General features: G+C 35.6%; 1 long non-coding RNA gene across 1 annotated transcript in view; it reads right to left on the reverse strand.

Moving 5' to 3' along the window:
* Nucleotides 1-2,264: 2,264 nt before the first annotated feature.
* LOC122813541 overlaps nt 2,265-16,581 on the reverse strand; it is an 80,111-nt gene continuing 65,794 nt past the window's right edge. Inside the window, exon 4 of the long non-coding RNA XR_006366703.1 lies at nt 2,265-4,286. This is a non-coding gene — a long non-coding RNA (uncharacterized LOC122813541). The remainder of the gene's footprint in view (nt 4,287-16,581) is intronic.

A 16,581-nucleotide genomic window follows, 5' to 3' on the forward strand; every position in this document is an offset into this window, starting at 1 on the left:
ACCACTTAAATAGGCAAGGACAGGAAATCAAAGAATGTGGCTACCCCCACACCTGTAATTACTAGCAAATAACAAACAGCAGAGTTAAAACTGCCAGTTCAGTTAACTATTCCTTCAACACAGTTTAAATCAAATTAAATACTGTATTTTTTTTTTTAAAAAAGTGCAGATAAAGGTACTTAAATTCTCTTATACGTCCAGTTGAATATAACCAAGTTCTTAGTGCCAAAGCTGAGGTTTTAAGCAGAAAATATGTCACACTGTACCACTTAAATAGGCAAGGACAGGAAATCAAAGAATGTGGCTACCCCCACACCTGTAATTACTAGCAAATAACAAACAGCAGAGTTAAAACTGCCAGTTCAGTTAAATATTCCTTCAACACAGTTTAAATCAAATTAAATACTGTATATTTTTTAAAAAAAGTGCAGATAAAGGTACTTAAATTCTCTTATACGTCCAGTTGAATATAACCAAGTTCTTAGCCGGCCAAAGCTGAGGTTTTTAAGCAGAAAATATGTCACACTGTACCACTTAAATAGGCAAGGACAGGAAATAAAAGAATGTGGCTACCCCCACACCTGTAATTACTAGCAAATAACAAACAGCAGAGTTAAAAACTGCCAGTTCTGCAACCTAAAGTAAATGCTAATGAATGGCATGTGGTCTGTCTTTTTCTTTGGGCCATTATAATACCAAATGTTGTAATAAGTAATTTCTTCTTTCATTTAAAAATGTGTGCATCTGCAGTTACCTGGAAACTTCTCTCTTCAAGGAAATTTGTCTCAAAACTGAAAACCAAGGATTAGAAATTAATTTTATTTCTAACATTTAGTGGATTATCCAGGTAGACTAAAAAGGTACGGTAAAGTACATTTCTGTAGGGTAAAAGAAGTTAAGCATCCCTCTTGAGTATGCATTGCTTTAGTCATGCCTGATGTTACTGACATAAGCAAAGTCATTATGCCATGAATATATTAACCTTAAGTGACAAGTGTTCTATCTGATGTAATGGATTCATTTACATTTACACATAAATATGTAGATATAATTATATAAACATATAGATAAAGATCTATGTGAATTGTTCCAAATGTTAAAATACTGAAACATGATTGATGCCAACAAATCAAACAATCATCTTAATGAAAAAAATATCACAAACACAATTGATTGCAAAAGGAAAACAAGCAGTTTATTTTTGTGATTCAATAATCAGAACATTAGCACTAAGCTTAGACATACTTTGAAAAGTGGTAGTATTGTAGAATGGGTTTGCTAAGGTAACATGTAGGGATGAGAGTAGGCAGGGAGGGAAAGAGTGAGCGAGGAAGAGATCCGTGGGCGTGTGAAGCACTGATGGGACAAATTAGCTTGTCCCATTGCAAAATGGCTTTCTTTCACCTTGTTGAGCTCAGTTTGAGCAAGGTGTCAGCTGGTCAAGCTCAGCTTTGCAAAGACAAAATCACCAATCACTATTTCCAAAGGAAATCACTGCTAAGGTGGTTTCCTAAGTGTATGATGGCGGTTCTTTGGAAATTCTCCTTCTTTAATGTGCAGCATAATCAGGATCCTCTTCCTATTGTAGATGACACATACATATGACCCCTCATCTCTTACCACAGAGCAGGTGCCTGTACATGCACTCCTCAACACAAAGAGAGATGAGCAAGCTTAAGCCTCATCAACACCAGCACAAGCCACTGGTCATTCTCACGTTGCCAAAGTCACTATCGGCACTTTACTCCTTTGTGCCAGCTTCTTACATTTTTACTGTTTTAACTGTGAATGAATTTAGGTTACTGTAAGTAGTTGCTAGGTTTGAGATGGGTGATATACATAATGTGGTGATAAACATCTGGTGACATGCACAGGGTGGTGGTAAGAAGTATTACAAATACACTATGTAACCAATAAACATGATCACACCACACGTTTTACCAGGGTGCACTGTTAGGACAAGTGTGTATGCATGATTGCAATCATGTATGTGCTTATTCTTAAAGGACAAATTGCACATACTCAACTCACAAAATATCAGTCCCATTCTGACAAATTACAAAACACTGAATATTTGTAACAGATCCTGCCATGGGTCTTGAAGGGGAGCAAGCAGTGGTCTCATAGCATTTAGCAGTTGACTAAATGGGTGCCTGCAAAATGTAGTCAAAAAATCCCATGTCAAACAACAACTGCTTTATTAACTGCCCTTCAAAAAAAAAAAATATATATATATATATATAAAATCTACATACATAACTAGAGAGAGAGAGAGAGACAGATAGACAGACAGTGTGAAATCTTGTGTTTTGGAAATGGGGAGTATCTTATGTCTTTAAATTCTCACAATCATTGGCTAGACAATTGGTTGCATTACATATAATAATGAGACACTTATTGCTTATCTGTGGTATATAAAAAGTTTGCAACCTGGAAAGAGCAAAGAATGAAGGTAATTTCTCACTTGGGAAGTCCATTATGGAGTAGAACTGTACTTGAAGATTCTTGGCTCTTGACTTCTGATGGCCAGTTCGGGGCTTGTGATGATGAAGTCTGAAGGAAAACTAAGTCAAAGGTTTTATACAGGGCTGAAATGAAGCTGTGGACTTTAAACTATAATCTGTTTGCTGACAGGGCTGTTTGGGAATGAGCCTGGGTGCAACCAATATGTGGAACTATAACCAGGCTGGGATGATGGGGGCAGCTATCCTGGGTGCAAGGTGTTAGGAGAAACAATATGTAAGTGTACATGGGGTACAAGTGTAGTTCCTGCACTGATTTTAGAAGCTGAAGGTGATACTGCTGCTTCTTAAATTAATAGCAGTACTTCATTTGCACTTGTATTTAGTGGCTCAGAGAGTTAGTCGCTGTAGCAAGTAGCATAACTCCCCATTTTCTTTTTGGCCCTCATCTTCCGAAAGCCCTTTGTGCCTTTCAATTGTGAGTTAAGGGGGTGTCAGATGACCTAGCTATGGCCTTGCCAAAATGGTGGAGTTTATTTATTTACCATTTTTTTAACCGGGCAGGTATAAGTACACTGGGCTGAGTGGACCTTTTCAGGCATGACCTATATGCCTTTCAGCAAACTTTTACAGGATCAAGCAAACATATGCAATACAGTAACATGAACAGAATACACTGAGTGCCATTCACTAATACATTTAGTAGAAAGTCAGTATACAGCATTGTGAGAAAGTCTGAAAACTGGTACTGAAGGTAATGTGTAAACAGCATAAATAATATCCATGTGAAGCCAAGGTAGATGGTTTTTCAATTCATTATTAAATAATTGTGGTTTTAAAGATTGACACTACAGTGAACACTGTTTTTGGTGACAGTTAAAGTAAGTGGAACATTCAGTTGATGCATATGTGAAACATGTCAGGGGTTTTGTAAGTATCGTTTGATGTATTAGACAGAAAATACTTTATAACGGCTGACCGTGCTGTGTAGCTGTATGTTACAATGCATGCAGCTGTAGTGAACTCGTAAATACAGTGGGACAGGATTTGCATGTTGAAGGCATCTGACCTTTTTCTGCAGTGTTTGACTATGCATTTAGTATATTTGTGATAGTGGGGTGTGAAGGGGTCAACTTGTGAGAACACAGAGGATCTTGTCCACTTACAAAATATATGACCTTCAATGACTGCAGCATAGGTTCAGTGAAAACGCATTTTACACTTAGAAATGTAGTTTCAGTCTTTTGGGTTTAACAGATCATCTTTCCCTGATTCATATGTCAGTATATACATACAAATATGTGTACACATGAATTCCTACAGAAAACTGTCACAAGATTTCATTTAAACCTAACATGCTGTACAATGAGAAATATGAAGATCACTGCAGTATGACAGAAGGTGTGAAACAGCTAAGTGATGCTACAGGTATAGGTGGCAGTGTGTCCATCACTTTGAACTGAAAACAATGCACTTTAGTACAAGGACATTTTGAGTTTAGGGTATAATTGTCCCATAAATAGACAGCCTTTTAGTGGGTGAAAGGACTATTAAGAATGTAGCTTCAGAAATGCATCTCTCCTCTACAAAAGTGTGAAAATTACTAAATCTGGAATACATTTCATACTTCTGAACTTCTATGATTTACAGACAGCACTACAATTTTGTCTGTACGATTAGCCTTGCACCGCCTGGATTTACTGATTTTCTTGATAAAGTGAGATCGACTGAAGGGCACATACAATATTAGATAAATTAACTGAGCTTGTAGAAAGATTCATTTTCATTAACCGTACAAGGCCTAGGATCCGAAAGCCTTCTTTTCTAAAAAAAAAAAAAAATAAGAAAGCATATGTTAGGTTAATTATTGTAAGAAATACAAGTTCTAAGTTTTGAAAGAAGTGTGACAGAAATACAGCTACTTTACTGCAATGACAAAGCTTCTATTGCTGCAAGGCTCAAACCAGAAACAGTATTTCCTAATAAAGCTACAGTGCAATTTCAAGTGGTCTGTACACAACACTTACATAGTTAGCTAATCAGACTGCTTCTTTCTCCATATTCATTAGAGTATGAACTACTGCTTTTTGAACCACCGTTTTTCCTTAATCTTTTCTGTGCCCCATCTTTCATTCTCCATGACTTGTGTGTGCAGTAACACAGCTGCACATATTTCAGTGGAAAAATGCATCCCTGCCTTTTCCCATGCTTTTACTATACTGTCTAAAGCATGATCCCAGCGTTCACCCATAATGACAAATCCAATTTATTTCAGCACTGCTGATTATTCTCCTGAAGTGCAATGCAGCTTCCTCATGCGTGATCGTAGCTTGAGCTCTTAGTCACTGCTTCTCTTCACTCTGTTGTAATAAGTTACATTTCCGCTATTTCAGATTCTTACTCTCACTATTAGCTCATGTTTAATGTTCTTATCTCATCAGTCCAACTTGACTCCCAGAATTCTCTTCTCCTTTCAAATTAATTCTTGTAATGGTCCATTAAAGGTTGTTGAAACATATTTGTGAAACTACAATTAATGTAAAGTATTTCAGTAAACGGCAGACAGAGAAAGAACTTGTGTGTGTGTGTGTGTGTGTGTGTGTGTGTGTGTGTGTGTGTGTGTGTGTGTGTGTGTGTGTGTGTGTGTGTGTGTACTTGTATGTGTGCTGGCCCTCAACTGTCCAAATTTTGCAGAATGTCCAGATTTTTGCCCCATATTTTTTGTCTGTTCCTCATAAATTTTGTGATTTTCTAGAAAATCATTGAAGGCTTAAGTTGCCAAATAATGACAGACATTTGAGTTTCAGACTTCACGTCCTTTAGAAAAATTCATACTAGCACAAATCCTGTTATTCTAGCAACTTTCTCATACTAGCACAAATCCTGTTATTCTAGCAACTTTCTCATACTAGCACAAATCCTGTTATTCTAGCAACTTTCTCATACTAGCACAAATCCTGTTATTCTAGCAACTTTCTAAGTTCACGAGAGCATTATTTAATATCTGTCCCTGTTTATTTTAGGCTTTGTCCATATTTCTTGCACCAAGAGGTAGGTAGGGGTGTGTGTGTGTGTGAATGAAACACCCTAGTTAGGGGTAGCAGGTGGTTAGTAATTTACTTAAGCTCAAAACCTGTACCTTAGTTACAGAAAACAAAAGCATGAATCCTCTACCCCAACTACCATGCTGCATTTTTCAAAGAACTGACTTTCAGGTTCATTTTCAATTCAAGGAACCGAGTTTGAGTGAATTTATATCACATTACTGAAGAGGCATTACAGTGAATGCATCTTCATCGACACTAAAAGAGTGAACCGTGAATTACAAGAATGGCCGTAGCTTGGCTGGGGAGGGGGGTAGCAGTTTGAGAGCTGTGAGTACAAATTTGAAAATCCTAGCTACACCCCTGCCTGAAATCTGCTTTAATGTTACATTTTCTTCAGTTACAACAGCACTTTGGTGAATAAGTAACACTGTATTGAATAATACCGGGGAGAGAGAGATGTAATTTTCATCCAAGCTCGGTCAGTGTCACATAAAATGCAACATTTTTAAAGAAACACTTGCATGTACTTCCTTACTCAAAATATGGCTGTAGCTATCCTTTGCAATTATTGCTTAATAGTTATTCATGCTACATAATACAGATGTTATAAAGAAAAAAGTAGTTCACTTGTATAGGTATTTGCATTTCTAAATTAAAAACCTGAAGGGGAAAAAGCAGCTTGCAATAACAGAGGAGGTATTCTACTGCCCTGGAACCACCTATCATCTTGTTTCCTTTTAGAAAAGGTTTAGTAAGATGTAGCTGGATGACAAAATTAATTAAATGTGAATAATCTGAAATCCAGAGCTAAAATACCAAATATAGCTTTTCTGCAATGTTTCAAGAATATCCTCTATTCATGGAGTTGGCTGGTGGGGTAGGAAGATATGAGAATCTTCTGCCTTACCTAGCCTAGGGAAGGATAAGGGATTTGGTTGGTCCTGCCACTGTCTCATTTGGTGGTAATGGGAGCAGGTACAGCACTCATCACAAAAACATTGGAGACCCATTGACAGACATCTGCGGAATTCCAGGGTTGTATCACACTTCTTTGGTGTGTAGGAACAGGATCAGAGGTTGGACATAAAACAAAAAATCTTTTGGGCAGCAGTATAACACTGAAGTGGAACTCTTTAATCTCTGCTCAGGTCCCCAGTATTAAATTAGGGTTGGAGGAAATGTTGGCTACAGGGATCCAGAAGTGTACAACTTCATGTACTGGGTGTGCTTCCCACTGTTTGCATCTGTGTTCATTAGCCCATCTGGGATGGGAATCTTGCAATATACTAATGTTTACTACCATGCACAAATTGGGATCCCTATTGTAGCTTCAAGACCCACAATTGCAAGTCCTGAAATTACAAAAAAGAAATAGTGGAACTTGAAGACAACAGTGAATATTGACACGTTCTTCTCCTTGAAAATGACTTTTTTGGGGGCAAGTCCCCCTGTATCCTAAATGTAGGGGGGAGTACAGCTTCCCCAAGTTCCACTAATAAGTTAGAGAAAAGGGAAGAATCTGAGACACAGCAGTCTTGAACTTATATATATATATTTTATTTATTTTTTGTTTACCATGTTAGCCCCACTAGACTGGTGGTCTCAGTTCAGGGAAGACCAGAGGTGTTATTTATACTACTAGGAGATATTTGGCAAGGACATCAGGGAACTACCCCTACTTGTCATTGTTGTGAGTGGGAACCATTTTGGAGGAACACTTCCTGTTTCCGTTCCACGTGCAGAGGTGGTCCAGAGAAACAGGGAGGCAGATGGAGAGAAAGAAGATGAGGGAGTAGTGTTAAAATGAAGGAGAAAGCAAATATTGAGACTGGAGAATGTGTGCAGGATTCTGAAGAAATGTTTCAAGGAAACTTGTTCGATGGAGATGAGTCAGCAAATGAAGGATGTATAATTACAAGTCTCCAATCAGGAGGGTCGTGAGATCATTTACTTTAAGAAATGTTGGTGCAGAGTGAGAAAGAAAATGAAGATGTTTCCGGAGGGGACATTATGGAGAAAATACAAAAGGAAGATACAGAAACAATCTTGAAGAATAGTAAAGAAATAGAAAAGAAAACATGCAGTGAAAGTAAAAGAAGGCAAAAGTGGAGTAGCAGAAAAGAAGGCAAAAGAAAATGCAAAACGGAAGTATGTGGTAAAGATTCAAAGTAAAGAAGACAAAGAAATGGACATATATGAAGTGTGGGACAATTTAATAGCACTTTTGGGTGTTAAAGCACAGAAGTAAGAGCATTTATTCTTATTAACAAAGAGACATTTTGTGACATTATATTGAGACTGTTTTTTTCAATGGAAATTTTTCTTTGGAAAATATGAAAAAAGAGAATGCGACTCATGGAATTTTTATGTGATAATAGCATTTACAAGGAAACAAAAAAGAAGATTCATGTACAATTTTGAACATAGGTAGAATGAGAGACCTTGAAAGAACATTTGAAAGCTTTATGTAAAGAAGTATTGGACACTGCAAATGTTTATGACAAAAGGATTTTATGGACTGGTGCCTGGGATTGTAATATTGTGTTAAAAATAGAAAGAGAAAAATTATATATATACCAAGCATGATAAATATGGAGGGGAAAGGGGGTATTTTAAAATACTGGGGATAACCCAAAACATGTTTTTTGTGGAAAAGAAGTAACTGTGACAAAAGACAATGTTATTTTTGTGGGGAAATGGGACATGATTAAAAAAATGAATTGAAATGCTATAAATGTAACAAAATTGCACATTTATGGATGGATTGCAAAAATGAAAATAACAGTAAGGAAAAGGAAAAATAAAGAGTAAGAAATAAACAAAGAGAAGAAATTTCAGAAGTAGTAGAAATAGAAAAAAAAATTAGATGAGAAAAAAATAATAACGAGGGTGTAGAAGAAGGTTCTGAAATAAGTGATGAGGACATAAAATGGGAGGTAGTAAAAGGAAAAAAGAATTCTGTTGGCAAAAGGGTAAAAGATAGAAAAATTAAAGGGATAAGTACAAAAAAAAGAAAGAAAATGGGTGAAAAAGAATACATATGGTTAAAGATTAGGGCTTGGTATATTGGTTATGGTTTTTGACTCACAAACACAAGGTACAGTGTTTGATTCTCACCTTTGGAAATGAAAATGCTTAGGCTTACAATAGCTTGTTAATAAAGCTAGCCTAATAATTAGCTATGAACTTATGAAACCATGAATCTAAGGAAAGGGGGAAATGAAAAATTTACAGTGCTGTCAGCACATGTGAATAGTATTAAAGACATAGTAAGAAGAATAGGAATTTTGCAGTGGTGTAATATATATGATATAGACATAATTATTTTAGAAGACACAAGATTTTTAACAAATGAAGAGAGATTACAAATACAGAAACGATGGAGAGGAAAGATCATTTGGAATTTGGGAAATGAGAGATGTTGTGGAATAGCCATTGTGAAGATGAGTAGAGATGGGTGAAGGCTGTCAGCCTAGCCAGATAGAATTGTGCAGATAATTCTATCATTTGTAAATACTGTGAAATGTTGAACTTAAAACAATGTGGCAACATTGCCCTATGTTGTAAAGAAAGCTAAGTCAAGCATTTCTTGTTGGTCCTTTGAAATTAAAATTATTTCATGAGTGTCTTTGATGTTTATAAGTCGGCTCCTGTCCAGCTAGAGGAAGGCTTCCTGCCTATTGTTTTAAGGCTAAAGTTAATGACCAGAATTTACATGTGGAATGTCCTTTACTGCTCTAAATGTAAAATAATGTAAATGCAGTTTCTGTCAGCCTGGGAACACCAGAAAAGTGTGAAATGATGTAATGTTTTATCAGAACTGCAGTTTCAATTTAAATAGTGAGAACCAGAGATTATGAAGCATTTTTGAGCAGACCATCTAACTCTCAGCACTCTGCCTGTTGTCTTATGTAAGTTATCTTAGACTTGTGTTTTCTTTTATAGATAGCTAGAAACTATGGAAAGATTACACTAAGTGTTTTTCTGTGATGTCAGAACTGTACTACTGAATTATTTTAAGTATTCCTGTGTGATCTCTGAACTCCTGACTAGCTCGGTGTAGTAGAAAGTATTGTCTTGTGTTTTAATATTTATTATTAAATATTTTAAAACCTTTTAACTGTGGCTGGTTTGTGTAGAGATAATTTAAGCTCTTAAGAGTACTTGCATGCATTTAGTAAAACTGTGCAAGGCCACTCTAACAGCTTTGGCCCTGGGTTATACTATCAATTGGATACTAATATTGCACAGTAATAATTGGACACCCTTTTAAGGGCCTTTGAGTAGCTGATAAGTATTAGCTGAGTGGTGGCAGTAATTACTACCGTATAGTCTGGGTAAAAGGGGCACAGCTGGAGAACCTGTGACAGCCTTCTCTAGGAGTGTCTGTGTGGTTGTATAAACATATCTCAAAGTGTGTGTGTGTGTGTGTGTGTGTGTGTCAGCTACTTGGGCAGGGACACGAAGCACTGGTTGGACAGAGAGGGTGCTGGAGATTTTAGCTTGCCCAGCTATGCTGAGATCTGGACCATATAGCTGTGCCAGTGAGGAGTCTTACAGGGGACCTGGGGAGCAAGGGAGTGACCAGCCCCAGACTGACTGTGATCTCTGTGTGCTCTTAAGGGAAATTGCACTTTACTGTGTGTATTTGTTATCCTTTCCTCATACACGAGACTCCTTCACTGGTGTTAATGGTGAGCATTGAGGCTCCTTGATTGCTGGGCCAGGGCACAGGTGTCACAGCCATATTCTGTAGAAATACAGTAAAAATATTAGATGTGCTTTAGCAAAAATGGGAAGATTAACCATTGTAGATTTAAAATGGAAAGAACAAGTATATAGAATTATAACATTACATGCTTATACTAACTGAAAAAAAAGGAAAAGCATATTTCATCAGATTTAGACTATGTAGTGATAAATATGAATTTTATAATGACAGGAGACTTTAACTATGATTTAAGAGGCAAACATAAAAATAATGGAAATGATATAAGAAAAATGTTAGAAGCTATATGATGTGGCCAGTTAAAACTCTGGGACAAAAAAATGTGGATTTCCAAAAGAGGTATGTATAGAACCAACATAGATTATTTTATAGTATCAGCAGGTTTAGTTATAGGAGAAGGGAGGTAGTTGAAACTGGATTTTCTGATCATCTTGCAATGTGGCTAGAGATAAAAGAAAACAAGGAATATATAAAAATAGGCAAAGGGATAAAAAGGACAGATGAGAAAGCATGGAATGAAGAAGGAAAGAGATTAGTAGTACAGTTATGGGAAAATCATATTACTTTGAGAATATTTTACAAAAATTGGTCTGAATGGTAGATGCTATTTAAGGATAGATATAAAAAAGACAATGTGATGTGAGAAAAGTAGAGACAAAAAATATCAAAAATCCCTTATAACGATGCATTGGAAAATATAGAATATAATGATAGAAAGTACTTTGACAAAGAAAAAGAATTATATGAAAGAAATGAAGAAAAAATACAAGAATTGTTATATAAGCAAATATATTTTTACAATGAAAAAGAAGTAACGAGTTACTTAAGCAGATTAGTAAAGGGAGATGGTAGTGTAATAACAGAAATAAAAATGTAAAAGGAGAAATAGAAAGAACTCAGGAAAAGATTATGATTTGTATAGTACAATATGTGCAAGAAATGTTTAAAGAAAAAAGAAGGTAGTTTAAAAAACATGGAAAGTAAAAAAGTTAACAGAAAAAGAAAATAAAGAATTGGAAAATGAGATTTCTTTAAATGAGCTATATAAAGTATTAGGACAAGTAAATATAGATAGAGCTGCAGGTCCAGATGGAATAGGGTATGAAATGTATAGAAATTTAAAGGACTGGCAAACAAATATTTTTAGGGATTCTGAATGAATGGTTAAATAAAGGTTTTATGTGTAAAAAATTATGTAGTGGAATACTTAAATTCAAACGGAAGAAGTAAGATAAAAGAGAAATAAAAACTGAAGACCAATAGTATTCAATAATGATGACTATAAAATCTTTATGAAAATAATACAAAACAGATTTAAAACTAAAGTGGAAAATACTATGGAAGATAACATATATAGTATAAAGGGGAAGTGTGGTAAGAATTATTAATGATATAATTAGAGAAATTGTGGATGTTAATATGAACAGAAAAGCAGAAGTGAAAATCATAACAGGAGATCTTTATAAGGCATTTGACACAATTGGACATGAAATCTTATAGGTAATAAAGAAATAATATAATATGAGTGAGAACATTAGGAACTCAAGTATGTCAGCGTATAGTAATAATAAAGTAAATATACTTGTAAATGTCTGGTTAAGTCAAGGGGCAGATATGAAAATAGTGTAAGACAGGGCCTTCAAATGAGTTGTGTACTCTTTGCATTAGTTATGAACGTGATACTATGTGAAATAAATTACAAAATGAAGAAGGCGGGGTATATAACACCACAAGGGTTAAGAATTCCAGTTCTGTTAGCATATGCAAATGATAGTATAATAATTGCAAAAAAATTGGATAAAAGAAGTAATAATTTACACAAATGAGCATCTAGAGATGATAGGGATTGCTTTAAATAAAGAGAAAAGTAAAGGTTTAATTGATGTAGTAGAGATCGGGGATATATATTTTACAACTAAAATTTCTGTACTAGGTATAACATTTGGGAATAAAGACATAAGTATGATTCAATGGGAAAAACACTAGAAGAAATAAAACAAATGTCTTTTCTGGAGAAATATAAATTATCATTCAGATAAAAGTTTATTTAATAAATTCAGTACTGATAGGAAAATAGCACACTTAGCAAGTGTATTTATGTTGCCAGCAGCATTTGAAAATAAATCATTGCAGATAACTTTTTCATTTATATGGTGTTCTAGATTAAACCTAGTAAAAAGAGGAGTTTTTACTAAAAAAGAAGGTTTAGGGTTAATTAACCCAGTGGTATACACTGCTTCATTAAATTTGTACAAAGTGTTAAAGTGAATAAATGAAAAAGATGAGAGATTAATAGCAAAACTATATAAATATAAGTATGATACATTGTGGGGTGTGGTAAAAAAAGTAAAAGAGAAAAAAAGAGTGTATAAATGAAGAAATAAAATGTTACAAAGAAATAATATTTTTGTAGAAAATAAAAAGGGATGCTGTAGAAAGAGACAGAAAAATATGGTATAAGAACATAATGTTAAAACATTACTATGTAAAACCATGGGAAAATCAGATGAAAATTAAAGCTATAAAAAAGAAGCAAATGGTGTAATCATAAAGTTGAATGTAGAGTGTTTTTGTGGAGACTGGTAACAGATAAAGTGTCGGTAAAAGGAATATGCTATATAAAAAGAAGAGCGATAGAATATGTTTACATTGTCAAGAAGAACAAGAAACTATGGCACATGTGCTTTTGAAATTTAAAAGAGTAAAAAAGTTATGGAGAAAACTATGTAAAGCAGATTTTTTGAAGATATAAAAGAAGTGGATAAAATAAACATGGATATGATTAAATATGGATATTATAAGAATAGAAGTAAAGAATGTGTTAAAAGAGTAGGTAAAACATTATTTTATGTTATATGGGTTATATGGAATGAAAGAATGAATTAAATTATATTTAATAGTAAATGGATTTTAGCAACAATATTAAGTAAAATCAGATGGTGGTTATGGAAAAAAAGTGGGGGATCTAATAGTGATGAACATTTAGTATGATTGTAAAGGAAATTATGAATATGTGTAAACAGTTTTGTATAGTTGTATATTTGTACATATACATATATTTATAAATATGTAAATATTTTCTAAATAAGAGTTATTTTTGTATATAAATAAGGGACCCCTACTCTTTTTGGGAGGTGCCATGGAACCTTTTACATCCACCTGTGCTACCTCCAACTCAAGCAGATGGCATCTCAGCTTAATGTCTTATCTGAAGGGTGACACACTCAGGAGTGCGGCAGCCCCTTTTTGCTGCACTGTAGTGTCAGCAATTGATACACCTGGTGTGAGAATAAAACCCATAGCCTTCTGCACCATTTTAGTACATTCACTTTTGCTGTTCTGGAACTCACGCTTGCTAGCCTTGAATTTAAAACCCTTACCTTCCAGAAACCAAGAAAGGACACTAGGAGCAGGTGATGGTCAGTGTGGGGTAAATAAGCAAAAAATATTACTAAAATGAATAACAACTTTCTTTTTATGATTATGAATTTTGTAATTAATTGCTGGATGCCATGGAATAAGTTACAAACAGTTTTAGTTTTAAAATATGAGATCTACTTCAATCTTTTGTGGTGAAAGAAATTAAGAAAATCTATGCCTGTATTTTCCACATTTTGCAATTATATTTTCTAACTATTTTGCAGCAACTACTAAATGGTATCTAAATAATTGTGTATGGTATAAAATGAGTGCAGTTTGGCTGGATGGAGAGGTTACCATATCAAATCATGGCCTTCTGATTTAGCTGTGTGGATGGCAGCAATCTGGAAATGGAAAAAAATAAATAAATAATTTTTATTAAGGTGATATAACGAAGTGGGATTATACTATGTAGGCAGATTAACTATTGTGTTGAATTGTGTCTTTTACACATCTGGGATACGTTTTAGGAAACAGGTATCCTTGGATCAAACATAACCTGCTGGTTTTGTCTGTACTGCCAGAGAGGTTAGAGTCCTGACTATAGTAGAGATAACCTGGGTTTAACTAACTAACCTGATGTTTGGGTGGGGGCAGTAATGAGAGGTAGAAATGAGTAACCAGAGGACATATATTACATTATGGGAGATGGAGAGGTGTTTCTCAGCACAAAAGTATCTACTGGTGGACATATGAAGGCAAACCATTGGCACAATCACAACATGGCTGGCATTAAGTGAACTGAACATTTTAAACAGAGGATCAGTCAAAGGATTGTTGAGGTATAAAAAGTAAACCTAACAATGTTACATATGACAACCAGCTGTCATCCAGCTTTTCCATTCTACCTAGTATAAGATAAGGGTATCAAAATATATTATCCCCCCTACAAAGGGGAGATACCCATGAGGTGATCAGTGGCAACTGTTGGTTTCGTTTCTCTCTGGGACATAAATAATGATAGTAGTAGTAATAATAATAATAATAATAATAATAATAATAATAATAATAATAACATGTAGACATACTCTATGTGAGCGTGAATGACCTGAAATGTACCTCTCTGGAGTATATAAAGAGACATGATGGAGCTCTCAGAATATGTGTCCCAGCCGGTATGAGCTTACAACTCAGCAGCATTCTACCTTCTTCAAGGATGATGCCACAATACAGTCCGAACGTGACTGACATTAATAATTAGATTTGTTTCTGGTGCCATTCTAAGGGAGTGTAATCTTTGTCAGCATGAAAGGAAACGGCCAGACATCACTGCTTTGTTAGAGATGATCTGCACCTTTCCCCTCTAAGCTTTTGAATATTGGCTAAAACATTGTCCTCTTCCATAGCGCCTTTTTTTAGGAAATGCCAAACTGAGAATCCTTCCAACATAGCAAATCAAAATTAAAAAAATCTAAAGGTGTTACTGCTCAATGCCTGGAGTCTAAACAAAAAATGTCACTACCTACAAGCTCTCCTCATCCTAGAGATTGCTGACATCTGTGCAGTCACTGAGACAAGGTTTAAAGCCACAAAGAACACCCTGGCAGTGCAAGGCTATAATGCCGTTCACACATTTAGACCAGCTACTGCACAGGCAGGGAATAATGGTGGAGCTGTCTCTATTTACATCAAATGTAAATATACCTCACAGACCTCCAGGCTGGTCAAACAGGATGATTCACTTGAGATTCTCCACATTCAGATCACCACAAGCGAAATCCCACACTACATCACTGCAAGTAATAGGCCCCCTCTAAGATCCAGGAAAGCCATAACACTTATTTAAGCTTACCAGAGACACTGCCCAAGCCAATACCATATTCATGAGCAACTTTAATTACCCCAAAATTAACTTGGAATAATATACGACACCAAACATGCAGGCTCAGAGATTCCCGGACTTTGTAAAGACAAACTCTCTCAACTAGATTGTCAACATGATGACCAGGGGAGCAAATATGCTTGATGTGATCCTCACTAATATGGGACAGCACTACACAGCCCCAAGTGTAATGTCCTCTCTGGTAATGTCAAATAAAACCTGGAACCCCAGCTAACCCTGGAATGTTCAGCAACTACACAAAGACTAACTTCCTATTATTAAGCCATACCTTGCTAAAATTTCCAGTCCCTCTAAACCCTGAGAAAATTGCTGCCTATGCAAAATTATTCACAGTATGTTAATAGCTGCAGTGAGGCACATGTATCCATCAGGAACTAATTCAAAATCAAGCTACCCTGGTGGAATAACATCATTAATAGGTTGTATGACAGAAGGAAGAAAATCATGGAAAAAATTAGGAGGTGTAGCACCCCACAGGATGAAGGCACTCTCAAACTAAACAGACAACTCAGAGGACAAATTTACTTTGCCAAAGCCAAATTTGTGGTAAATCTGGCCTCCCAGGCCAAGGACAACCACAAGGCATTCTTTATGTCTGCAGCCTCAAAGAATATACACAGTTATGTGTAGAGCTCATTGTTAATAGAGCCACCTACACTAAGCCAGAAGATATAGCAAACCTTCTGGCAGACACAATTCAGCTTCAATTTTACCTCTCTCTCTCTCTCTCTCCCCTCAGCCTCCCTTCAGGAAATACCATCAAATATAACTCCCCCAACCATCACAAGGGAACAGGTCCTTAATGCTCTCTCTAAGGCCAAGAATACTTTATTGATGGGCCCTGACAATATTCCAGGTTGCTTTCTAAATAGCACGAAACAGTGCATCAGTGTCTCTGAAATCACTTTAACCATAACCTCCAAACAGGTTTCATGCCTCAAGAATGAAGAATGACAACTGCCACCCCCTGCACAAAGGTAGGCCATCTACAGACTATGGAAATTACAGACCCATAATAAGTTTCACTATTTTCATATGCAAAACTATAGGAAAAATTATCATGGAAATGATCAATAATGA

Source organism: Protopterus annectens, chromosome 10.part0, assembly GCF_019279795.1.
Source record: "Protopterus annectens isolate FY-2018-M chromosome 10.part0, PAN1.0, whole genome shotgun sequence".
Lineage (NCBI taxonomy): Eukaryota > Metazoa > Chordata > Ceratodontiformes > Protopteridae > Protopterus > Protopterus annectens.